General features: G+C 42.1%; 1 pseudogene; it reads right to left on the bottom strand.

Moving 5' to 3' along the window:
- LOC128135367 (uncharacterized protein C12orf50-like) overlaps positions 1–24,952 on the bottom strand; it is a 176,902-nt pseudogene extending 151,950 nt beyond the window's left edge.
- Between the last annotated feature and the right edge of the window lie 1,097 nt (positions 24,953–26,049).

Here is a 26,049-nt window from a genome sequence, read left to right as displayed (position 1 = left end):
ACAGGAAAGGCACCATTTACCTGGTCGCTTTCACACTTCTGCAGTTAAATTCCATTCAGCTACAGAAAAAACCTCTGCAAAATAAGCAATGCTTATGCACTCCCCTGCCAACACAGCAGAGAGGCTGAGCAGGATGCTGCCACTTCTCATGCTTCATTAACAAGCTTATCTGTTAAACTCTGCTAAGCTATACCTCAGCAATCCTGACTGCAGGCCCTGCGTTTGCCAGCGCACTACTAATAAATTAATCAGAAGAGTGGAGATTGCACAGGAGTCATAGAGAAGTTAATTTGATTCCTCCTTATTTTCAATATTGATGGTTCCTTGGGAAAGAAAAATAAAACCAAAAATTTTGTATTTCTGGAGGCCTTGTTGAGATTTTAGCGTTAGCAGCTCATAAGACTGGGGGGGGGGTTTAGTGGGTTGACTGTTAATATTAGGAGATTATTCAGAGGTAACACACAGTTATGCTGTATTTACATCCCTTTGCAAGAGCAATATTCAGTAGGATGTGTAATGCCCCTCCTTTAGGAGGAAGAGTTCCTTCTGACACTTGCTTTTAATCATACTTCCAGGACACGACTGAGCAAGTTACGATGAGCAGGCTCTCTCCTGGACAGTACTCCTCCAGGAAGTAATTGAAAGGTAAATTGGAAATATAACTTGTGTTGCTATTGAGCTATAAATGTATGCAAAGAATCATTCCTACTTCAATGCTTTAGTAGCTGACAAATTTCTTTTATGAGTGAGCACTGGCAAGAAGGATTGAGCAGGGAACCTGACAGAAGACAGCTGCTTAATCTGCCAGAAAAATGAATCTAGTTTAATCCACGTTATTTGTTTTACAAGCAGCAAACTGTTATGCTGCAAAAGCCCAAGAGGCTAAACGATCTCGCAGCAGTTGCCTACAGATGTCGAAAATCTTCATCCATGAAATCTAGATCATTTATCCATTTAAATGTCTTTCCATGCTAACCACTCTAATATTAAACTTTTTTTTTGTGGTAAAAAACTTTAAAAAAGAATTTCCCATGTTACAATGTATTTTGTAATTTTTTCCCCTGTGTGTTATTTGCTCTTTGTATTTGCGTGTAGGAGAGAGCCTGTGTTGTTTTGTTGGTGTGCTCAACTCACAGCATAGTCTGCAGACAGGTGGTAGAAAGACTAATTAAAAGCGCATAATAAAAATATAACAAAAGCCCAAAACATTGAGCATTTCCACAGCAGCCAAGAGGTTAGTTTTTCAGGAAGCCTTCAGGTCCCTTAAAAACGGAACATTTAAGCAAAGGCCACAGTCAGTTTTATAGGACTGGGATTAGCAATTTAAATGAAGGAAATTATATTGCCAGTTCTTGTTCTAAGCCATAGCGCTGACCAGTTATGTATCAGATGATTTTTGGGGTAATACTAGGAAATAATTTCTTCATACATCATACAGTCTGCAGTAAAACCTAGGCTTCTGAGGCACAGTTCTTTGGAAAACCTAAGGACGTGTCACCTTCTCCTTAGTATTTGCTCCTCTGGTACCTTGCAGCTGGAGTGTGTAATTGTGAGAGCAAGGGGGGTCACGCTGACGACGAAGAGGACAGGTCTCTGTGGGGAAGACATTACTTCTGTGCCTCTCCCGGACGGCTGCTGGTGCAGTGTGCTCACAGAGTCCCAGACCAAATTTCAAGCTGTGCTCCTTCGGGGGAAGCCTGATTGCGGTACCACTGCCTGCCTGCCTCGCAGGGCTCAGAAAGAAAAGATAATGATAGACACTGGGAAGAATAATCTGACCTACTAATGCACCTTACAGGGCTCTAAATTACCTGCAACCACAGAGGGGAAAAAAAGGACTCGGATACTTCTGTGAAAAACTCAATAACAGTCTCTGTTCAATACACAGCATCGATCAAAAGAGCAAACAATGTTAGGATGCAAACGGCGCGATGTTGAAAACGATATTGAAAGCGAACACCGTCATATAAATCAATGAGAGAACTTCCTGTGAACCACTGCTCTGCGCTGATCACTTCATCAAAAAAGGACGTGGCAGAAGGTTTACAGACAGACAACAAAAATGAAGAGAGGCTTGGGAAAACATCGATTATGTGGAGAATGAAATGACTGGGACAGTTCAGCTTTGAGAGGTACTGTTTAGGGTTGCATGAATAATACATTCACTAAATGGAACTTAGGGAGAGCTGGGAATTTTCTAACTGCCTAGCTCCAGTAGAAAATGTGAATTTGTCAAAACAGATGTATTTTGTGGGAACGTATCATTTAAAAAAAATGATTTCAAAGGAATTGCAGCCAAGGCTTCTACCTGTCAAGGACTTTTCTCCCATTGAAACATGCCTTATTTCCTCCGAGCAGGCTATCTATCTGGGATTCCAGCTTGCTGTGGCAGATCTGTGTCATGGGCCTCCTCAGACATAGGACAAGAAATTATTTAGGTTCAAAACTCCAGGGCAAAGCCACTCTAGGGACAACCAAGAATTTGAAACTCAAAATTTCCAGTGCTCTGGGAGCTTTGGATCCAATAGCACTGTGCTCATAGAAAGGCAGGAAATCTTAAATCCCCCCAAGCTGGGTCTCTCAGGATTTCACGAGTATGGCTTGAGCACATACCATTCTTTGCTGTTCATTTAGCATACTCCTCTTCATAAAGGAAATGAGTAGGCACACACAGACCCGAATCCACGGTGAACCAAATGTTGCAGGCACTGTGTCTTTCCCAAGAAGCCTTCTAAGACAACAGTGAATCTGCACTGATAGTCCTCCAAAGCCCAAAGAGCAACTTAGTGGTAGACCTCAGTTTAGGTCTGCTCCTGTGGCTTAGGTGCTGGACTGGGAGTGCATGATATCTGCAGAATCCAAATAGTTCGGGCATTCCCAGTGAGAAAAGGTATGGATGACCTCATTCACGTTTCCCATTAACGCTATCCATAAGAATAGGGTTGGAGAATGGCTACCTTGATGATAGCTTTTGCTGTCTTCATTTGCATTTAGCTACCTCAAAATGGTGAGTTGCTGAGTAGCCACGTTGGGTGTAATAAGGCTATGCAGGGTGACAGCCACCATCTTGAACTGTCGCTCCTGAAACGCTGCTGAGCAATGACAAAGTCATGGCGCTGGTTCTTGGCAGAAGGTCTCCACTGTGCCCCTCCACATCCAAAGGTCTTCCTGCATCCATTGCTGGTCATCCCCTGTCCTGGGGACAATGTTGCCCTACAAGCTGGAAGTTGCCTCATGTCTAGACGCAATCTCTGACCAACAAGGGGCAGAGCAACTGCAGAGACTCTGAGGATGTTATTAACCCATCTTCCCGATCTGAGGGTTGGGAACAGGCCATCAAGGTGTCCTCTCAGAGGTATGCTGCGGCTGGGTCAGTAAGCCTGTCCATTCCCTCACCCTTCAGTGGGCCTTTGCAGGGGTCAGCAGCGATTCAGGCAGCAGGCACTGCAATGTCATGTATAAGAAAGCTGGAAATGGAGGAGGAGGAACAGGAGTCACACTTCATTGGGGGTGGTGGTCATAGGGACGGGGATGTGCAGTCATCATCTCTGTGGGGCGGGCGAAAAGACACAGTAGCGTACCCTCATGAGGCCCACTGTCCTGATGGCAAAAGTTTGTAGGAAAAAATTTCCTTTCGGAGTGCTCGGGAATGCATCTTTTCCCCAGAGCATTTTAGTATGCACAATTATGACTTTCTACCCCTAATCTGGGGAACTCCCTACTTTATCCTTAAATCCAAGAAATTTTTACAATTTCCCAGTTCTCTGACAACAGCCTGTGGAAAGCTATCCTTGCAGGATTCAGGGGAACACAGGCATAGTGGCATCATAAAATTCCTGAGAACTGAGATAGCGAACTGCTCTCATTTCACAAAAATGACAAAGGGGAAGGGGCACACAACTTGTACAAAATGAAATATTGAATTATAACATTTTTGAAATGTCAGAATTTTTAACAGAATAAAAATACCAATTGTCTTTCTTCAGTGTAGTTACTTGTTTATAGAAAAGGGGCACGTCATTTAATGGAGAGGAAAGTCAAGAAGTTGAAACTTGATTTTAAAAAAGAATTTATTTAGTACAACACAAAAAAAAAAGCTGTGGAACCCACCATTCCAATTATATTAGTGTCCTGGTTTCAGCTGGGATAGAGTTAATTGTCTTCCTAGTATCTGGTACGGTGCTGTGTTTTTGAGTTAGGTATGAGAAGAATGTTGATAACACACTGATGTTTTCAGTTGTTGCTAAGTAATGTTTAGTCTAAAGTCAAGGATTTTTCAGCTTCTCATGCCCAGCCAGCAAGAAGACTGGAGGGGCACAAGAAGTTGGGAGGGGACACAGCCAGGACAGCTGACCCAAACTGGCCAAAGGGATATTCCATACCATGTGACGTCATGCCCAGTATATAAACTGGGGGGAGTGGGGGTGGGGGAATCGCTGCTTGGGTACTAACTGGGCGTCGATCGGCGGGTGGTGAGCAATTGCATTGTGCATTGCTTGTTTTGTATATTCCAATCCTTTTATTCTTACTATTGTCATTTTATTAGTGTTATCATTATCATTATTAGTTTCTTCTTTTCTGTTCTATTAAACTGTTCTTATCTCAACCCACGAGTTTTACTTTTTTTTTCCGATTCTCTCCCCCATCCCACTGGGTGGGGGGGAAGTGAGTGAGTGGCTGCGTGGTGCTTAGTTGCCGGCTGGGGTTAAACTGTGACAATTAGGCAGGAGGAAAATAAATTTGGAAAGAAAATAAAAATCTCTCACTTCAAGCCATAAGATCACTACTAAACAAAGAAACTTTCCAATGCATGTACTGCTGATTATTTCCCTGCTTTGAAAATGCCTGCAGTTTCCCTGAAGCACCCTCCTTTGGTCACTCTTGGAAACGGATTATTGGGATATCTGGATTGGTACTCTGCCTGAAGAAATCATAGTTTATTATCCTTTAGAGTTTCAGTCAGCACAGATAACCTATGCATGCAGGGACTACAAATTGCAGGCATTGCAACTTGTAGATTCTAAGAAAAAGGAGGTACAAGTTATGAATTTAGAGTATAAGGAGGTCACTGAAATAACCCATGTAACATGGAAAATAGTACTGTTAGCAACAGTAAAATAGTGTACATTTTTTTTTTAAAAAGTATATATATATATATAAAAAAATCAGGAAACCTTCTTTTCAGGACGTTAGCTCTTTGCTACTCTTCACCTGGAGTTTACGTGGGAATTAAGAGATTGGTTTTCTCTAGAGCAGCTCTGATGAGAGTCATGTTTCAAATTCTTGAGAGATGAATGATACGATCTGGCAAGCTAAAACCTATTTCCATTATGTACCCAAATAAAAAGTGGTTGCTAGTCTATTAGAGTAGATCTTATGCAGTGCTATTCCTTGGCTTTTAAATAACATTAGTGTGTACCATCCTAGAGAATTTAAAATAATAGCTTTTAAAACCGCTTTTTCTAGCAAACCAAATGTTGGATCAGTCATGCTGGAATAAGGGGAGGAGAGTCTGCTGTGAATCGCTGAGGTGTGTCACTTTAAAATAGTGCTGTGCAGTCTAGGGCAAATAAAACAATAGGAAATCAGGAGAGTTCAACTGTTGCGGCTATTTATTCTACAGCAACTTCAGTTCAAGCCATGCTGATAGTTTTTCTAATGCCTTAAATCAAACAGCAGGTATCTGTGGCCTCAAGGTAAGAAATGCTAAACATCTGCCAGTTTCCAGACTTGAAACATTGCAGCTGCCTTACCTGAAGGAAATTTTACTGTTAGTGTACCAGGAATCTCAGTGCTACTGTCATGTGGCATTTTCAGTAAGGAATACATGACTGTTACTTCACAAAACACTGAACAACTCCCTCTCCCAAAGATCCAATTTTAATTTGCAAAATATTTTGGTTATCATATTTTTCAATTCCTTATACTGGCCACAAAATTACAGCCACAAACTATTCAGTTTGAGTTCTTTAACAGCCTCAAGACTTCTCTTGACAGCTGGCAGTGACATGAGAAGTCATATCAGTGTCTACTTCAGCAATCCACCCGTCCAAGCTGTAATGGCACTATTCCTGCTGATGTGTGCTTTGGCCTATGAGAAAGACCTACAAATGTAAACATAATGGCATAAACCAAATAATCTCCCAAAACAAATATTTCATTTCTGAATGTTAATGGTCTGGTACTTAGCACAAGCTATTCAAGACTTCTGTCTCCCCTTCACCATCATGTATTCCCTATGCAAACAGAAGAAAGGTTTTGATTGGCACTGGCCAACTGAAACAGCTGGTACGAGGCACATTTGATCTAACTTGCAATTGATTGTCATGTTTCCATAATTTATTGTTCCTCGTACAATTCTCTACTATATTTGCCCAGTTTGCAGATTTCGCTTCAGAAGTTCAAGTTTTGCTGGATTTTACATCCTCATTCATCTCCAAGAACAATGTCAATTTGGCAGGCTGCAATGCATACTGCAATGAAAACCTTGGAAGACACTCTGCTGTGACCAGTCAAAATACACTTGAATTTAAGAATATGAATAATTGTGTTGAAGTCAATAGAATTACCATGGGTCATGTCAGAGTATGTTGTGTTTAGTGCACGTTCCTACAAGGCAGTGTAATCTTCAAAATCTGCTCTGAAAATTCTCCTGGGGGACAGAATTTGTTGTGAAGATGTAAGAAGAACATTCTATCCTTACAGTGGAAATTCATTAATAAGCCTTCATCATGCATGAACAGCAACAACAAGGATACCAACATTTGAAAGACATTGCTTTTGTCCAGGGGAAGCAAAATGTGTCATAAAAAACCCCAAAAGTGTCCTTTGTATATGAGTTCTTAAACCAAGTAAAGAGTCTTGTGTGTTCACATTACCTTCTCAAAAGGTCCTGTAAATTTTAATATTTAGTTCTGCCTAACTGCCTTTTTCTTAGGAAATAAAAAGAGGAAAGAAGCAGCAGGACTTCCCTTGTATTTTAAGCATAATAGTTGTACTCTCAGGTGCCTCAAATATTACATACCACAGTAGCATGTTTCTATCATTATTTTCACCTGTTAAAAAAAACAGAATATGAAAAGCAAAGACATTTAAAATTATGTAAAAGGTTTCCAGACTGGAAAGGTTAACGGAGATTCTCAGCCTGGAAACACCTCTTTTCACAGACGGTTTCCCTGAGAAGAACCTGGTGGCGAGGGCTGTCCAGATCAGGGGATAACAGAAATGCCTTTTGGAAAGCGCGTAGAATGAGGGAGACGTAGGGTTACATCATCACTGTGTTTTAAGAGACAAAAAAATAGCTATTTAGCGATTTTGAATATAGGTTGTTGTACCTCGTTCCCGAGTTGGCCGTTAGGAAGCATAACAAGCCTATTGGGCCCTTTTCTCTTAATTTAAAGTCATTGCAGAACGCTGCAGAGAAGCTTTAGCTCTAGAGAGCTGGAGTCAAGCACATTCCAATGAAAGTTCACTCTGGGCGTTGTTCGAGCCCATTCCTGTGGCTGCACTGACCCCTAGTGACTGCAGAGCCAGGTAAATAATTTGCAGACTTTTTTTTTTTTTAGATAAATATATATACTTACATAAAGTATTGCTATACAAGGGAGCTTTTATCAGAAAATGTCTTCATTAGGAGCAAATTGTCAAAATGCTTCTTTTTTAAGCAATCTTTACAATTCCCAGGGAAGTTTCATTCAGTTTTCATTTTATAACAACCAATTTTTTTCTCATTCAGGTGTTGACTTGAGATGGACTTTGCTACCTTAATTAAAAACCAGCTTATTTAAAATACCAGTGCTGCTAAGATGCTGGGAGATAGTGGTTTTAATTTAGCCATATAAGTTTGTTCAGGAATGCAGGATCTCAGGCTGGAAGCTTTGCAAACTTTTAATAAAATACAGGTGATACCACTGTTAATTTGTTTACTGTCTAATATGATTCACCTACACTAGATGTCTGATGTGCTTTTAGAAGTACCATCTGGAAAAACATTAGCATATTTTAACATGTATAAAGTGAAAACAACACATCATTTCTTTCCCCTGGGCCTTTCAATTCAGCAGCAGATTATGTACACGCATACATAATACCAGGGCAAGTTTAAGTCTCCTTCAGTACCCCTCTGCCTCTGATCTTTGGCTTGTTATCTCAGGACTTATTTTCACATAGTGTTAGTTTAAACCAGGGTGGGGGATCTGTCATGCAGCGAGTATGTGAAAACACAGAAATGCAGTTTTTAGGGCCTCACTGCATGAAATGCTGAGTATCCTCCATTTCCTTTGACCCCTCTTTGGGGCCCTGAAGACAGAGACAACCAGGTGGAAGGGGTGAAGTGATGTAATGGGGGATGCACCTGGGAAACACACATGTGTGTTTATGATTTTAGTGGATGTTGGTGCCTTTGAAGCTGTGAAAGGGAAATCTTATTTAATAAGGATTTGATCACACGGAGCACTGATGCCTTTCTGTTCCTCTGATTTCAGTCAGGAGTAGTTAACACCTCACAGGAACTGTTAATATCTCGTTGAGCCTTGTATTTATTTTACATGAGGTATTTCTTAGTATCTGTGACTTGCTAGGTTGAGCAAATGATGACTAAGAGAACAGTATTTGTAATGTCTCTGCAGGAACTCCAGTGAAAAGGGAAGAGGTAATGTGCAGAGGCTGTGGCTCCACAACAGTCCGGGATCAGACAGGTATTGCTGGCATGGCCACGTCCTTCTCCTGCATTCCTTTGTCTTTCCCTTGAGCTGGGCCTGACACTTAGCCCAGTCCTCTGCCGGGAATATTGGCATGTTAAGATGCTAGAAAACAATTTTCTTCTGGCTTTGCCTTGTTGGGTTGGCTTTTCAGAGTGGGGAGGTGGGTTAAATTGCCCCAGGACATGCTAGTTCTTTATGATCCCAGTCAGAAAGGCACTCAGATTCTATAAATCACCTCTTAAGATGCAGGTTTTTTGAGATCACACTGAAAAGGAGGATAGTATAGATAATCATACCCTCCAGATGCTGGGAGCCCCAAGTTCTGCAGCATTGAATGGGTGTCTGACCACAGCCCAGCACACCCTGCAGATCCTGTCCATGAAGAAGTTACCCCATTTTGATCATTTGAGCTCTTACAGGATTTTCCCAAATAAGCCAGCTCTATTCCTCATTTCTATGGTCAAAATAAAGGATGTTCCCATGAGAACTTCTCGCTGCACTGTTATTTAAAGGTGAGCCCAGGCAGGAAGCCTTATATAACTGGACACAATATCCCTCTGAATTAAGATTTTAAATTACCTCAGGCAGACAACATATAAAATGTTGCCGCAAGGCATCATGTGCTACAATTTGAAACTCCAATGTCTAATTAGAGGGGGGAGGAACATTTTGAATCTACATAGTCCTTATTTTAAAAAGATATTTCTTGTCTTTTTTTTTACATTTTCTAACTCTCAGCTATACCAGATACTCTAGATTTTTCTATTTTTCTCTCAGTTAAGGGCAGTGATGCCTAACTGCATGCATGTTTACAATCACCACAGTGGTTTTTAAGTCTGTGCTGGTTTTTTGCTGGGATAGAGTTATTTTCTCCACGGTAGCTGGTACGGGGCTCTGCTTTGGCTTTGTGCTGAAAACAGTGCTGATGATAACCCAGGGATGTTTTAGTTATTGCTGAGCAGCGCTCACACAGCGTCGAGGCCTTTTCTGCTTCTCACCCCACCCCACCAGCAAGCAGGCTGGGGGGGGGGACGCTGGGAGTGATGGTGTTTGTCTTCCCAAGTGACCGCTTTGCGTGATGGAGCCCTGCTGTCCTGGAGATGGCTGAACACCTGCCTGCCCATGGGAGGTGGGGAATGGATTCCTTGTTTTGCTTTGCTTGCGTGCATGGCTTTTGCTTTCCCTGTTGAACTGTCTTTATCTCAACCCACGAGTTTTCTTACTTCTACCCTTCCGATTCTCTCACCCATCCCTCGGGGGGGGGGGGGGGGGGGGGGAGCAAGCGGCTGTGTGGGGCTGAGTTGCCGGCTGGGGTTAAACCACAACAAAGTTTAAATTATTAAAAATTAAATTTCAAAACAGAGTGAAAATTACACCATTACCACCCAAGGTTTATGCAAGATATTCTCAATAAAAAAGGATAGAGAAATGTATGACTATATTTCTCATAGAATGATAGCATCATTTCACCTAGAAGGCACCCTGGAAGGTACCTGATCCATCCTTACATTCTAAACAGTCACAATGAAGAAAAGGCTCCAAGGAAGCAAAACAGTTTTATATTCACAGTTACGGGTGCCACCAAGATAATTACTGGATCCCAGTGTTACAGAAAGAAGTTTGAAGGACTCTCCTCCAAAACTGATTATGTTCTAAGAATGACCAAACGTCAGGTAAATGCAAAAATGGAAGAATGTCTGAGACAAAGGTATAAAGTCACATATATGTAACAATTTAGTATAAGGTTTGTTTCTTCAGAAAGCAATATTAAAATATCCTTCTCATCAGTCTTCCGCTCAGTCTTTACCGAATCTTCTATACTTTAGTTTAAAATGTATGTAAAAACATAGTTAATTCTGAGAGTTTTGTTGTGAAGTTCATTTAGTTAATAACAGAGTTCTGCTGCCCTGCTAAAATGTCAAAATCTCAAGATCAAACTCAGACTGAGACCCCAAACATCTGGCAAACAGCTGAACCATCTAAGAATCTGGCTTTCACAAAAACCCATCAACTTTTTAGAATGCATTAGTATTGCTGTTTACATTAAAAGTCCTCTGAAACTGCTAAGTAAAATGAATAGTATTTATTCATACTAGGAATTATGCCTTAAAACAGCCTGTAAAAATAATTTCAACTCTCAAATTTTAGTAGCAGATTAAACTTAGTGAATATACTGAAGACCTTTATATGTGACCATACAGAGCTGTATTGGGTTTGCATGGCAAGGTTTCGGTAGCGCGGTGGGGGAGCACAGGGGTGGCTTCTGAGAGAAGCCGCTAGAAGCTTCCCCATGTCCGACAGAGCCCATGCCAGCCAGCTCCAGGACGGACCCGCCGCTGGCCAAGGCCGAGCCCGTCAGCAACGGTCGTGGCACCCCTTTGATAACATATTTAAGAAGGGAAAAAAAGTTGCCGGGACTCAGAAACTGCAGCCGGAGAGCAGAGTGAGGGTATGGGAGAGGAACAGCCCTGCAGACCCGCAGGTCAGTGCAGAAGGAGGGGGAGGAGGTGCTCCAGGCGCCGGAGCAGAGATTCTCCTGCAGCCCGTGGGGAAGACCACGGTGAGGCAGGCTGTCCTCCTCACGCAGCCCCTGGAGGTCCACGGTGGAGCAGATCTCCACCTGCAGCCTGTGGAGGACCTCATGCCGGAGCAGGGGGACGCCCGAAGGAGGCTGTGACCCCGTGGAGAGCCCACGCTGGAGCAGGTTTGCTGGCAGGACTTGTGACCCCCCACACTGGAGCAGTGTGCTCCTGAAGGACTGCAGCCTGTGGGAAGGACCCACATTGGAGAAGTTTGTGGAGGACCATCTCCCGTGGGAGGGACCCCACGCTGGCGCAGGGAAGAGTGTGAGGAGCCTTCCCCCAGAGGAGGAAGGAGCGGCAGAGACAACATGTGCTGAACTGATCATAACCCCCATTCCCTGTCCCCCTGCACCACTGGGGTGGATAGGTAGAGAATTCAGGAGTGGAGTTATGCCTGGGAAGAAGGGAGGGGTGGAGGGAAGGTGTTTTCAGTTTTAGTTTAATTTCTCATTACCCTACCCTGGTTTGATTGTCAATAAACTAAATTAATTTTCCCTAAATCAAGTCTGTTTTGCCCATGACGGTAATTGGTTGAGTGGTGTCTCCTTGTCCTTATCTCGACCCAGAAGCTTTTTGTTATATCTTCTCTTCCCTGTCTAGCTGAGAGGGGAGTGATACAGCGGCTTTGGTGGGCACCTGGCGTCCAGCCAGGGTCAACCCACCACAAGAGCACACTTTTTTAATTTCCATTTTTATCAGTTTTGAAATGTTACTGTGTACTTGCTGCACCTTATTTTTGGAATTTGTAATTTTATCATCTTTAGATTTTCCAGTTGATAATATCCTTTACCAATAAAATTTAAATTGAAATAATTGAATTACTTGCTTCCTCTCTTTCTTCTGTCTATATACCGTTCTCCTCTTCTATTCACGTCTATGTCTTCTTGGCTCTGTTGTCAAAAGAAATATGAAGAACATTTTGTGCATAATTTATTAGAGTAAAACTATCTGCTCTTTCAGAAACATTTTAAGAAGTAAACTTTCAACACTTCTAGAAGCAACAGAAATAAAAATATTTCATCCTAATATAATTCACCCATGTTTCAAAATGTTCTGTTCAAGTATTTTCCCTCTAAAACCTTCCCAAGCAGATGTTTGAGAACCATGTGGTACTTGCACAAAGAAACCAAATATGGTAGCAAGCCTGGTGAGGGATTACAGAAGGTGGTTTTAGGTGCTTTTCATCTATGTGGTGCCTCAACAGAATTTGCATCTCAGACTGGAATCAAAATGGCCTAATGCTGTGTTTGGAAGTGCCCTGGGTAAACTCATAGGAATACTGACAACTGGGCCATCTGGAGAGCTTTGAAACACAAAATTACAAAGTTGCACTTTTCTGAGCCACCCGCTTTGGACTAGTCTCCTGGAGCAGACTCATACTCTCCAAAAACCAACAAGACCACTTGGAAAAAGTGTTACTGACAATCTTCTATAAAATAAAGTAGCAGTAAAAGCATTCATCCAAGAAAAGGCAGTGCTCAACAGGGTTCAAACTTATCTCTTTGCCCTTTCAGGGAAGCACTTTCATAGCAAGCTAGAAGGCTAAGCTTGCCAGAACTATGAGGATGCTCTGCTAGTTCACATTTCGAACTGTGCAACCGCAGAGCAAACAACCTGTTAGGTCCGTGGGTGACACAGAGAGACTGGAGATAAGGAAATGTCACACTGAAGCACGGACTGCAGACTAAAGGTTTGGCCATTCATCTGAGGAACACGAGATACGGGTTCTAATCTCTGCTTTCAAGACAGCTGTAAAATGTATTAATGGTCCTTAGGGTGTCTTGTGAACGTTTGGTAGCCCGAGTCCTTTTATGAATTTGGACCTCGGCTGATCGTCGTTCAGCGATTGCAGATGCTTCGCGAGCAGTCAACCAGCAAGACAAATAGATCACACTCCTGTAGTCTCTGCTGTCCTTTGTGCAGTGCTACAGGCCAAAACCCACTTCTTGTAGTTCCTCGCTTTAACGGCAGGTACCTATTTTGCTTTCTCGTCAGTAATATTGTAAAAAATGAGAAACCACAGTTTAGTTAACCGGGCAAAAGTACATGTCTGCAAACAAACGAAACCATTAACTGCTCTTTCAGACTACTCAGCATTGCTTAGACTCTTGCGGGTTTTGGTTGGGGAAGTTTTAAGAGCACTTTTACATGTTCTAGGCGGGGAGAGACACGTCCCTTTTGCTAAAAAGACTGAACTGTAACAATTTCTATCAAACAGTTACCTGAATGGTTGTTTTAGACTTAGAGAACGTTTTTGCATGTGGATTTCTTTTCCTTTGAGTTGGTGCATTGTAAGATCCTGAAGTATATTTGTCTGTAGAAAAAACATAGACGTCGTTTCTTAATTTCAGCTACGATCTCAGGAAAGACTCTCTTGGTCCAGTATGTGAATTAAATATTACATTAGCTGAAGTATCAATGAATGCATCGGGTGAATTGTATTCACCGCTGAAATACCAGCTAGTATTAAATACGGACTCTCTCTCTAGTACTTTAGAGATCATTTGTCACCTTGCGGCATTTGCGTGAGGCTCACAGGATCTTCCAAATGAGGCGATTCTGCCACGGACACCCTTGACTTTAACAAAGTGAATGGTCCTGTGTTGAAAATCTTCCCAAAGGCATCAGTTGCTTTTACATTAAACTAATCTGTAAACTAATCTCCTGTTTTATCCCTGCTTGGGAAAGCCCTAGATGCAAGGCAATATTATGTTTTTTGTGCTAGACAGCTGATTGTGCAGGAGAGTAAGCTGCCTAATGACTAACCATTTTCTGTAAAATTTGATTAAAAAATAATGTTATTAATGCTCTGGGTTTCTGTTAATTCCAGCTTAATTCCATTCATTCAAATTATTAATTCCACAATAATCCTAAAATTTTCAGTTCATGCCGAACAAGTAAGTATTACCATAGTTTTCCATTTGGGTCCAAAATCTTCTATTAGTGTCAAACTGATTCTTTTGCTTGGAGCCTTTCCAACCACGTGGCTCAGGTACTGCTGGAAAGAAAGGTAGCGAAAATGGTAACAGCTGTTCTTATGACAAAAATGCTGGTCATCTTTTTTTTTTTTAAATGCTCTATGCTTTTTTTTAACCTGGAAATGTGGTAAGATGTATTGTTCGCATTAAGAATGTTCTCTCTGTAACCTCTATGCCAATCTGTCCACATTTAATCAAAGCAACCATTAAAAGAAAAAAACCGCAACCATTCCTGCCCAAGACGAAGCAGTGATGTTGGGACTCATTTCGCTTACCTTTGTTCATCTGAAAGTAGGAGTTACTCTGTGTGAAGGAGGTTCCTTTTATTGGAAATTAAGACAGGGAGGCACCTCAAGGTGGAGATTCAACCCAGCTCAAGGGAGATGACGGAAACTGGCAAGGTGAAATCAATTTCTTAACTTATGATCACTGAAATTATTTACCACTAAATTTTTTGATGAAGTGACAGATGAAAATAAACCCCAATCATCCAGAGGTGAGAGTATTGGTATATTTGTGCCCATCGGAAAAACGTTGCATGCATCCCTCTTTGTTGGGCAGAGAAGTGAATTCCTGCTATGAAGGTACCTAAATTATTGTTTGTGAATATTCTGTCTGACCAACTGTAAAGCTTTATAAAGCTTTACATGTCTGTCTGTGGATAGTGCTGCAGTCTACCTAGATTGGATCAAATTAGACTGGATCAAATTTACTCTTGCCCATATTTAGCCATAAATCAGTTCATATTCACATGCAGGGACAAATGGAAAGCAGCGCGATACAGACAGGTGTATTTGAGGCATTTTAAGACTCCTCTGTGAGCAGGAACCCACCTGTAGACCCGTTGAACTTTGGTTCTTGGGTGGCGGTGACAGTACGGTAGACTACATATGCTGATCTTCGAGGTTCTGAAGAATTAAAGTCAGTCTTTCTTCCAGTTTCTCTCTCATAAGGAATATAAGAAGAAGCAGTTTGATCATCCTTCCTTTGACCCCTTGGTTGGTACCTTGGTTTGGCTTTGGGGTCTGAAGTGCGAATTCCTGAAAGTGAAAGAACAAACTTAAGCAATAATGTTGTGCTACTACTCAAAATTTGACCTATTGCAGGAGGTTGGAAGACAAGATTCAAAAAATGGTCTTTGTGGACAGCCAAATCCAAATACAATCAGTTATTTTATCGACCATGTGATGTTCAGCAATGAGAAGCTGATGCTAAAGTATATTACCTCCGTTTTCAGAGGATCTGCAATCTGTTCTGGGAATACTCTCTGTTGGTCCTCTCCTTCCTATAGTCTGTCCTTCTCTCTTTGTATTATTCAATTTTGTAGGAATTGCATTACCATCACCTGGAAAGGCAACAGAAAGAAGGTTTTAGCTGCTTGTGTGTAAGCAGCACACGGAATGGCACTGCCATTCTCTTTCCCCCCACCTCGACGAGCTAGCGATTGGTTCAGTGCAGTTTTGTAACTGAGCACCTGACGCTTAACTCTCACGCTTTCTAAGAAAATACCATAATGCACAGGTTGAAGAAGACTGTGGGTGCAAAGTAAAGAGCCAGCTACAAATTACCTGCTCATTCTTTAGTCCCTCACTTTTCATGAATGATATTTATGAGCCCTATCCAATTGAGTTTATGGTGTTTTCAAGATGCATGTCATCATAGTACCTAAAGCCTCTGAGAACTCAGCTGAGGCAATGCTTTGGGGAAACATCTCTGAATGTATCTGTCTTTTCAGACTGTCTTAAATGCAGCCCTGAACACAATCCCCTCATGCACTACTGTCCTCTGAGTGCTGACTACCTGCCCATATACATCCTTTCTCTGCACTGCATAGGTGGTACATGGACCCCTGCAACATCCACGGTTGAGCCCATGGAGACCAATGCACTCCGAAGGACACCTTCTGGCTGAACGACGAATTACCTCTTCTGTCTGTAGCATCTAGGTGCATCCTGGACACGGGCGGTTTGTGAACGTAACAAAATACTACAAATGATGCGGCTAAACTTGGAAGAGCCTTGGTCGCGCAGGTAAGCCCGCTTCAAACTACAAACAGAACTTCACAAGGGGAGCTGCAGTATGAAGCAACCACAGTGCTCTTCACCTGGCCCCTGCTACTCTGCAGGAAGACGTGGCTTTGCCTGTTCTTCCCTTTCTCCTGCTAATGTAAATAAGCGCTTTTGGTTCCCCTCAGTTCAGGCCAGAATGCAGCAGAAATTCTGTACTTCTGCTTCAGTTTGGGGGCTGGTTTAAAGCCCAAACAATCATAAATCCAGCCCAATCCAAACTCCAGTGAAATCCCAGGTGTGGAAAAATACCATGCAAAGCAAGACCGTTCTTTCATCCCCTGCTGGGAGGAAAAAAGTTGAACGAGAAGCCCTTCTTGAAAGGAAACTGAAATTCTACTGCACAATTACTGCTACTACTATCAATATTTGCAGTAGGCTGAGAAGTTAAAGGTGGACTATTGTGAGGCTTCTTAAATATTTCCAAAGAATAAAGCACATAAAAGATGCTGTAAAAAGTGGGGATCAGTGTATTTGTGCCCGTCGGCACATCGTTGCATTCATCCCTCTTTGCTGGGCAGAGAAGTGAATTCCTGCTATGAAGGTGGCTCTATTATTGTTTGTGAATATTCTGTCGGACTAATTGTAAAGCTTTATGAAGCTTTACATTTCTGTCTGTGGATAGTGCTGCAATCTATTTATGAAAATTATGCTGGATCAAATTTACTCTTGCCCATTTTTAGCCATAAATCAGTTCATATTCACCTGCAGGAACAAAATCAAAAGCAGTGTGATACAGACAGGTACGTCTGAGGCATTTTAAGACTCCTCTGTGAGCAGGAACCCACCTGTAGATCCACTGAACTTTGGTTCTTGGGTGGCGGGTGACAGTACGGTAGACTACATATGCTGATCTTCGAGGTTCTGAAGAATTAAAGTCAGTCTTTCTTCCAGTTTCTCTCTCATAAGGAATATAAGAAGAAGCAGTTTGATCATCCTTCCTTTGACCCCTTGGTCGGTACCTTGGTTTGGCTTTGGGGTCTGAAGTGCGAATTCCTAAAAGTGAAAGAACAAACTTAAGCAATAATGTTGTGCTACTACTCCAGATTTGACCTATTGCAGGAGACTGGGGGCTGGAAGATGAGATAGTCCAGTTGAAATATGGATTGTCCATATTGGACACCAAGAACAGAAATTTAGTAGGTAGTGCTAAATCATCTAACAGTTTAAAAAGCAACAATGAGGAAGGCAACTATTTTCTCAAAATACCTTTGCCTGTTCCTGTATTAGGTGAATTTCTTGGCTCCTCAGATATCCCTTTCTCTTCCTGTACTTCTTGATAGTGATGGCTTTTTACCAGCTCAGTGTGGTTGGTTTCTGCGGGATTAAAATAGCACGTATTTACTGCTTTAAAAAGCACGCAAAATTTTCATATCAAAAAATGCAATGATATATTTCCTCTCACAGAGTTCATGGTCACAAAATCTTGAAAGCAAAGTCAAAAAGTGACTGTAAACACAAAGACTAATGCTACTTTGAACTCGTACAATGGCTTTGACCAGTGCTGGCTCAGAATTCTTCTCATTATGAATTAGAAAATCTTCATGAATACTGTACTCTCTGCTTTTTCCTGAATGTAGCTAATGATAAATAAAGACATATATTACAAGGTGTATTCATGTATTTGTTACTGATCCCTCATCCGTAGTCTAAATATATCTAAATACTTTTTCAGAAATAGCTTATCAAAGCTATTTTAATATGAAACATTTTAGGTGTAGAAGTAAGAAAGAAATAATTCTGCCCAGTTCTATTGAGCAATTTAGGCTGGAAAAAGCGTCAGTTAAAAGTGCATGACATGGAGACAATTTTTCCATTCCCTTTTTTGTATTAGCACATCATCCTATTCAAATCTGTTTTACATAAAACAGTATTATCAAGATTTTATCCCTGAAATTTACACGAAATACACAACAACTATTATTTTTTTGATTAAAAGTAGCAGGTCTTATTTCTGCCCAGCGATTTTTGATGACTGATCTACTGATTGCTCTGGTGTCTTGTTACCTTAAGAACATAACTCTCTCCTAATATGGCGTCATATATTACTTATTCAGTAAAAAAAACGAATACAGATTTCTTTCAGTCCTGTCACTTGCTCAAGAACGAAGGCGAAACCTAATGAAGGGGGTGAATATGTATTAATTTGTATTCCTTTGACCTTAATTATGTTGGATCAAGCCCAACAGTCAAAACAAAATGGAACTCTCTTGTTACTGTCTTTTAGAAGACACTTAAAGGGGGTATTTACTTAATCTCAATTTAGTTATAGAAAAGTTTGCGGTGTCACTACATTTCATCATCTAGACACCCAAGACAGCCCGCAGAGAGCGCGAACACCTCTGGGCAAGTGACTCATCTCACCTTCCTGTGGCACTATCTTACGATGCAATAAACAGCCCCGTAAGAGTGCCTGTCTCTCCATTTAACAACAGAGATCCCGGATGAGACATTTCAGCTACACACCTCGCCTTAGGGTGGTTAAAGTTAGACTACATAAATCTTGACCGTGAAGAAAAATTACATGAAAGACCTATGTTGTGTATCTCAGGAAAGTACACATAGGGTTAATAGCCCATTTCTACCTTTTCCATCTACAGTCGATGCAGGTAGTCACCACATGTGTGACACTATTTATGTATATCTGTATGGGGGAAAATTAAGTAAGTTTTTTTATCCTCTTTGTAATAGGCTGTCTTTTATTGTCACTAAATTAAAGAAGCGAGGAGGAGGGGCAAGCTATGTAATAGTTTCTCCCTGTGACAGTAATTTTAAAAGTGGTAAACATTGTCCAAGAAGATGAAAAGTACTTGCCTTTCTGCAAGTGTTGCTCAGTAGCTTCCAAGGGCAATAGCTCATTTTCCCGAGGTGCAGACACAGTTTTTGTTGATTGGTGTTTGTGGGGGTACTGAATCCCGTAATACTCTCCTAAACATACCCCAAGAGGGGAAAAAAAAAAACCCAAAGTTTACTATATTGGCAGCATTGCTGTTTAGGAAAGAGTGACTAGTTTCATATTTACCAGACTTATAGCATATTTCCTTTATTGCTCTTTCCTCTTCAAGATCTGCAGCAGTCCTAGGCACCCACTCAGGAACACCTGTAGGAAATATTTTTAAAAGATTACCAGGTAGCTTTACAAAGACCTTCAACAATTCTTGATAATCAAGGACCATAGTGACTTTCATTTTGGTCACGGTTGGGTTTTTTTCTGACTGTGACCTCTGCTTCTGGACAGAAAAATGATTCCTTAATACTGGGTATTTCCAAGTGCAATGGAACTGCAGTTACAACCCATACTAAGAAGCTAATGTTTGTTGATTTAAAAGGATTCCAAACCACCTTTAGTGCTCATTTGGAAAATGATCCTTCATTTACACCCAAAAGGAAATCTTCCGATTAAACATGTCACCAGGGAGTGCTTGTCGCAAAACCTCTGCCCAAAGTTACTGCTGTGTAATGTCTGCCGGCGGAGCTGCTGAAGCGAGCACTCCTTACCTGTCTCAGTGAAGGCTCCTAAGGCTAGCAGAGCCCTGCTTTTGATACCATTTAAGTTGACGTGGCTTACTCAGACTGAAGCCGAGTTAGGAAGCACTAACGGGCAGCCCTGCCAGCCAACCTGAAGGGCAGGGGGAAAGTGAAAAGCAGCTTGGGGCTGCCTGAGAACTAGCACAGTAATGTGCAGCGTGCACGCGTGAGAGTAGGTTCGTCTCTCACTTTCAGTCTCTGGGAATGTGCAATTCATTCCTTCCCTATGCATCTCTGGTCTCTCAGGCAACGGTTTAATGACATGGAAAAAAAATGGAAAAAGAAAAGAAAATAAATATATACACATTCACATTCAGTTAAACTAGTGAAGAGTTTTGTATGGGTTCTCTTTGCTAGTTTTAAGACAAACTTCCTGTAGTAAAATGAGACTGCCTACAGGGTTTAGGAAGTCAGTCGAACAAATTACTTAAGTTGAAGTCACGCAACTGTCTTTTGTAAACAAACCTGTGACTTCACCTTCAGTGACGAGTGTGTACAGCCCCTGCTTTTGTTTCCCAGAAAAGCAGTGCCTCCTAAACCTGTAATTTGGCCCCTGAATTTTGAGAAATTTGAAGAGTATTTGATGGTCGTCTCAATTGTGTCAAAGGAAGAAAAAACCCGCTTACAATTCTCTTCCTCTTCATCGTCCTCTTCATCATCGTCATCGTCGTTGATGTTTATAATCACTGGAGGATGAATTGGTAGTACAATATTCTTTTGAGTTCTGAGTAATTCTTGACGATGCGCTGGATGCAGAATCCCTCCTTGGACACCCTGTTGCAGTGGGGCACCTGCAGAAAAGAGCATTATATTTATTTTGTTAGGCGGGGAACTAGAATATCAAATCCAGGCTCAGACCAGCAGGTATAGTTTTGAAATCATTATCATGCTGGAGGAGTCGTTAAATAGACAGATTGTGCCTTTTAGGAAAAATCTTCTGCAGAGGCTGGCAAAAGAGCATCTTCCCACTACAGAAGGTGTGAAAAAACAGGTAGATATTTACAGCATGGGGAAACATGCGATTAGTAATACCTGGGCTGAAGTGAGTAAGGCAGTTTAGGACCCCACCTGTGAAAATATTTTAAACATGCCGAGTAATAGGCAGGCCTGTATCCCTCCCCATGGCATCAATTGTGAGGAATTTAGCAGCGCTAAGCACGGGATTACCTATTTTTGGCTTGTAGACATTTTTTTTCTATCAGAATTTTCTGAATGACAGCTCTCTTTCTTACTCAGTCCAAAATGTAGATTTTGAGAAGGAATATGAAGTTCATGAAAATAATGTACACTTAATTAGAAGACAATCGGGAGAGATACTCTTTTCCTTAGGAATTTACCCATAATGTTTGCCACAAAAGTATTTCAGTACTGGGATAGCATTTTGGGAGAGCCAGGAAATGCAACAGACTGAAAATAAAAATGATGAAAAATGGTGAGCCTGTTTGTACTGTTCAAGCCGACCAGTTTGCAACTATAAATACAATCAGGATTGAAGTTGGGTATTTTTTCCACTTTTAAAGAAAAAGATGAAGCATGGGCATTTTCTTTTAGTCCAGTTGTTGTTATTCTTGTGCATCTCTTGCTTGCCTATGAGCAGCATGCATATCGTATTAGACCCGTTTTAATAACGCTACTGCAGATCAGATTTGTCCTATCTCCTGCAAGAGAAAGTAAGATACAACATTTTAACCTGATAGAGCCTTTTTCACTGTCCAGAACAGGATATTATTAGCTCTGGGGAGGGTAAGCCAAATCAGGCTTGAATTAGTTTAACAAGATTTGTAAGTATTGAAACGAATAAATGCAGTTTTAATGTTTGCAATGTTATTGTGCAGCACACGGACTTTGAATTTATACGTACTGCAGTACAAAGTAAAAGGCTTGGGTCCATTTTCTCGTTCGGATTGTTGAATGTTGCTCTTATGCAGGATACCCTCGTCCACAGTGCCTCTTGGGCACGGTCTCTGACTCACACCGCACCCAAAAGCGTGCCTATGTGATGTTTACGACAGCACTAGGTGCCAGGGACTGATGCTGTGGCTGTGGGAACTCTACTAAAAGCCATAAGGGCACTCATAGAAACAGCACTCAAGTTCTTGCCTTGGTCCTGTGTGGTTAGTTAGGCTCCACATGCCCAGGTATGACAGGCTACCTTTTCCTGGGCGATTTTCAGGAACAGAAGGTGTTTGCTTCTGACTAGAGGTCTTTGTGGACTTCTCTTATGACACCTGTCTCCAGCTCTGGAGATAAGGCCCACGAACAACTCTGGTTTAGTCCACTTGTTCGTGCATCCATGACAAGTCATGCTGCCTTGCTCTCACTCCTCTTTCCGCCTGATTTCTGACAGCTGTCTTGGTTCCCTGCCCTGGACTCTTACCCTGTTCCAGGCTCCAGCTGTCTACCAGGACTCCTGGCAGACAAGAGCTCCTTTTTGAAAGGACTGAGGAAAAAAAACAACTTCAAATGGCGGGTTTTTCCCTAAAGAGTTGTGCTGCGTTACACACTATTACCGTACTTCAGTAGCCTGCACCCAGTGTTCAAGCCCGAAAGGCTTATTCAGAACGATGAACTGGAAATACATCTGCGCACACGGCACTGTAATCTTATGTTATCTATAGAACGGGTGTCTCATCCATGTAACATGTTGTGCTCTATCAACAGATGTTGCTGCTAGTGGCCCTACCAACCTCCTCCCCCCACCACACACACTACTTTTCATTTCTCTTAAATGATTACCTGCCTACTAACCGTTTTCACTGCTAGAGGGATTTCATCTAGCAAATACCCAAGGAAAGCAATATTTTTACTCCACGGGTCTCAGCAACCTAAATTGCCACTTGTGACTTCATCTTTTACGTCCCTGATAGTTCCGAAGATCCGCAACATGAGAGCTAAAAAAATTCACGTGGCAACCCTATTCAAATGCCAATACAATTCCTTTCTTGGCCTTCAACTTGCTGGGAGAGCAGGTCGTACCTGATTGATTTGCCACGGTACATTTCTGGGCCTTAATATATATTACGTAAGCACCGGAAGGACATTTTTGTGTATTTACTTGCTCTAATGCACAAATTGTTGAGAAAATATTTTTACTCACTGTTGGTAGGTGGCAAAAAAAGTCCATTTATATTACGAGGCTTGCTATGATGGAAGGCACAGTTGAACCTCACACAGCCTACGGGTTGTGTTTCCCAGAAGCAGGGGACGTTGCTGTACGTTCGCTGCAGGAGAAAACAGTTTTCAGATACTGTAAATATAACAATAAAAATGGACTAAATGGCTTCGTACATGGTGTACCGCTGTGAACACCTGACTATGATTTTGTGGGACCACGTTCTGACATTTTAGAAGATCTAAAGTTATCTCTAAAGTTATCTTAAGCTCCAGGTAGCTATAAAGCTGTCTTGAGTTAGGTCAGTGGAGCTTTCATGAGGTACAACTGTTCCCAGACAAGAACAGGAGTAAAGCAGTGTGCTTACTGCACCGCAGACTTTTCCTGAGATGCTGGGAAGAAAAAAAATCTATTAGTCACTTAATGGACACGTGGCGGAGTTTCCTTTCCTGCACAATGGGATAATCAGGTCAATCTCAAGATGAAATCTGCTGTACAAGTGCCAATCTTAACACTAGTGCTCTCCTGCCGTTAAAGGACCCGGGTCCTTGGGAAAATAAAGAGTAAGAAACAAAACCCAGAAAGATTCCCAACAAAACCTGAAAAACTAAAAAGTTGGGAACTTGCAAGCCTCGTACAGACTTGTCAGACTTGGATTTCAAAACACGGGAGAAAATCTTTTGTTCCAGTTCCCATTGGGAACGTCAACTCGGCAGAAGAAAGTCACTTTTGTTTTCAGACTTAAAAACCGTGCTTGAAGAGACTTGCTCCTTTCTACCTTTATTTCAATATCTCTCAATCTGCCAAACAGATGTGAACATCTCCCCTGTCTCCGTAAGGAGCCCTCAGAATCACAGCCAAGAGGTTTTTCACAGTGGCAGAACCTGCACCTGGAACCCTCATGAGGAAAATGACTTTGTGGGTAAGTCACACGAGATTCCCATAACCTAGCGGTTGCCTTAAACGTGAATCTCCTCTTTTGAAACATTTTGGTTTTGATTCATGGGGGAGATGATGCAGTAGTCCACATGTAACGGTACTACGGTGACAAGCATTTGCAAGTTACTGCAAATACTCAGGATTTGATGTTGTGAGACAACTGTCATTACTCTCTGCTCACAGCATCTCCCAGCTGTTTTTATACAAGACAAACAGAAGCCTCATGGCAGCAAAAGAATATCTACAGGATTTGTTTAATTATTTGTTTAATTATTGCTGCTTTCCTCATAGATACACTCCCACTGCTGCTCTCCCTCTATCGCTCAATATGTGGCCAGCTAAAAAGTCTGCACAATATTGGAGAGAAAGCACTTTCACAATGAGAGTCACTTTCGTTAGTCATACTTAAAATTATTTTTCTGTATCTCTGCCTTATTGAAGTTTACAGATATTAGCGTCATCTCCGACTATGGAATTCACTTCTCCTTATAACCTGAGGTATCTTCCTCAAGCACATGATAAACTCATAATCCCAAAGAGGCAAGTGCTCATGGCCATTACCCTGAACATGTGAACTCAGGTTTATGTCCTGGATATGAACTCCATCCCAGCCGAGAGCTGGAAATGCCAGGTTGCTGGTCATTTCCGCAGGAGTTTGTGTGCGGTCTTTTAAAGGAAAACAAAGTCACGCTGGGAACTATTTGAATACTTGAAGGTAAGTTTCACCCAGTTCCAGACATTAACAGCTGGGTCTAGGAGCAGCATCTCCAAAGCGTGCCACTTTTGGACTGGAGTCAGTACAAGTGGGCCATCCCCTGAGACACGCTGGGGTCTGGAGCCAAAGCCCACCTCCCAGGCACTGACACCTAAATCCCCGGTGCTGAAATGGATGCAGTAATGGACGCAAATATTACATAATGAGCCTCCCTTTCAGCATGGGTATATCGAGAAAATCAAGGACACAAACCACTCTAAAATCTACAGCATTTACCTGTGCATAGGGGGAGTGAAAATGGGAATAACGGTCATTCCCAACTGCAGCCATTTTCACCTCTGGTGCTTCTCCTCCACTCTCTTAGTACTGGCGGAACATACGTCAAACCGTTAAAGCTGTCAACATCCAGGCAAATCGTAATCTTAGCCTGAAAGCGGTAGTTTTCTTTCGAAATCTGGGCCTTCAGAACCTTAGCCGAGCTGCTTCTTTGAAACAAAACTCCACCAGACGCCAAAAGACACTTGAACGAAGGAGCTGCTGCCTTCTCCTGGCTTGTGGAACCTACGAAGGCAGTTGTTGTCCGGTATAGAATGTTAGCGTTCCGCTGTTGCCAAGGGCTCCTCCAGCTCATGACATCAGCATGGTGGTGCTCTGGGACCTGTCCGGCTTGAACATCTTCGTTTATCTCCATTGCTTCAGAGTAAAATAGGGAAGATTGGACCCTTTCAAAGAGTCTCCCGGTGCCTCTTTAATGTAAAACGGAGCAAAGCCATCTGTCAGGGTTTAAATAATGCCCAACTCCTTGCCGCAGGAACTGTGGTCTTGGAAACAAATCTTTGATACCACAAAGACAAATCTTACTCTTTGACTACTTTTTAAACCAAAATCCTGGTGCCCAATGTGTTTTTTCTTACTGTTGGACGGAGGAGCTTGCTCCTTCCTGCCAGTACACTGTTGGCTGTTAACTGCTTCCACTGTTGGGGTTCATTGCTTTTTCTTGCTTCCACGATGGCCACTGCCACGGCTAAAGCAGAAAGAGCAGCGTACACTTGTGTCCCTAATTAACACCTCTGTTCCCACGCAGGTCCTAGGCTGCCTCTGACCAAAAAATACCTCGCGGGGGAAAGAAAGTTTCAGTCCCGGCAAATGGTAAGGCATACGGTCATCCCCAGGACAGGGGGTCAGATTTGCAACACTGAGAGACACCAGTGACTCGCAGGTGAACGCTTCAGAGCACTGTTAGATCAAAGCCTGGGAACGTTTCAAGTGAAACATCAAAGGCAGCGCAGAAAGGATAAGGAGCCGCAAGCTCAGGAGAGAAGGATGCCATCGCTTGAAGATCATCAGGATACAGATGAAGCCAAAGAGAAGGGAGGTAGACACAAGGCAGAATTCAAGAAAGAGGAGTAGTGGTTCCTAGCACCGCC

Source organism: Harpia harpyja, chromosome 23 (genome assembly GCF_026419915.1).
Source record: "Harpia harpyja isolate bHarHar1 chromosome 23, bHarHar1 primary haplotype, whole genome shotgun sequence".
NCBI lineage: Eukaryota > Metazoa > Chordata > Aves > Accipitriformes > Accipitridae > Harpia > Harpia harpyja.
This window is presented reverse-complemented; position numbering and strand designations above follow the sequence as displayed.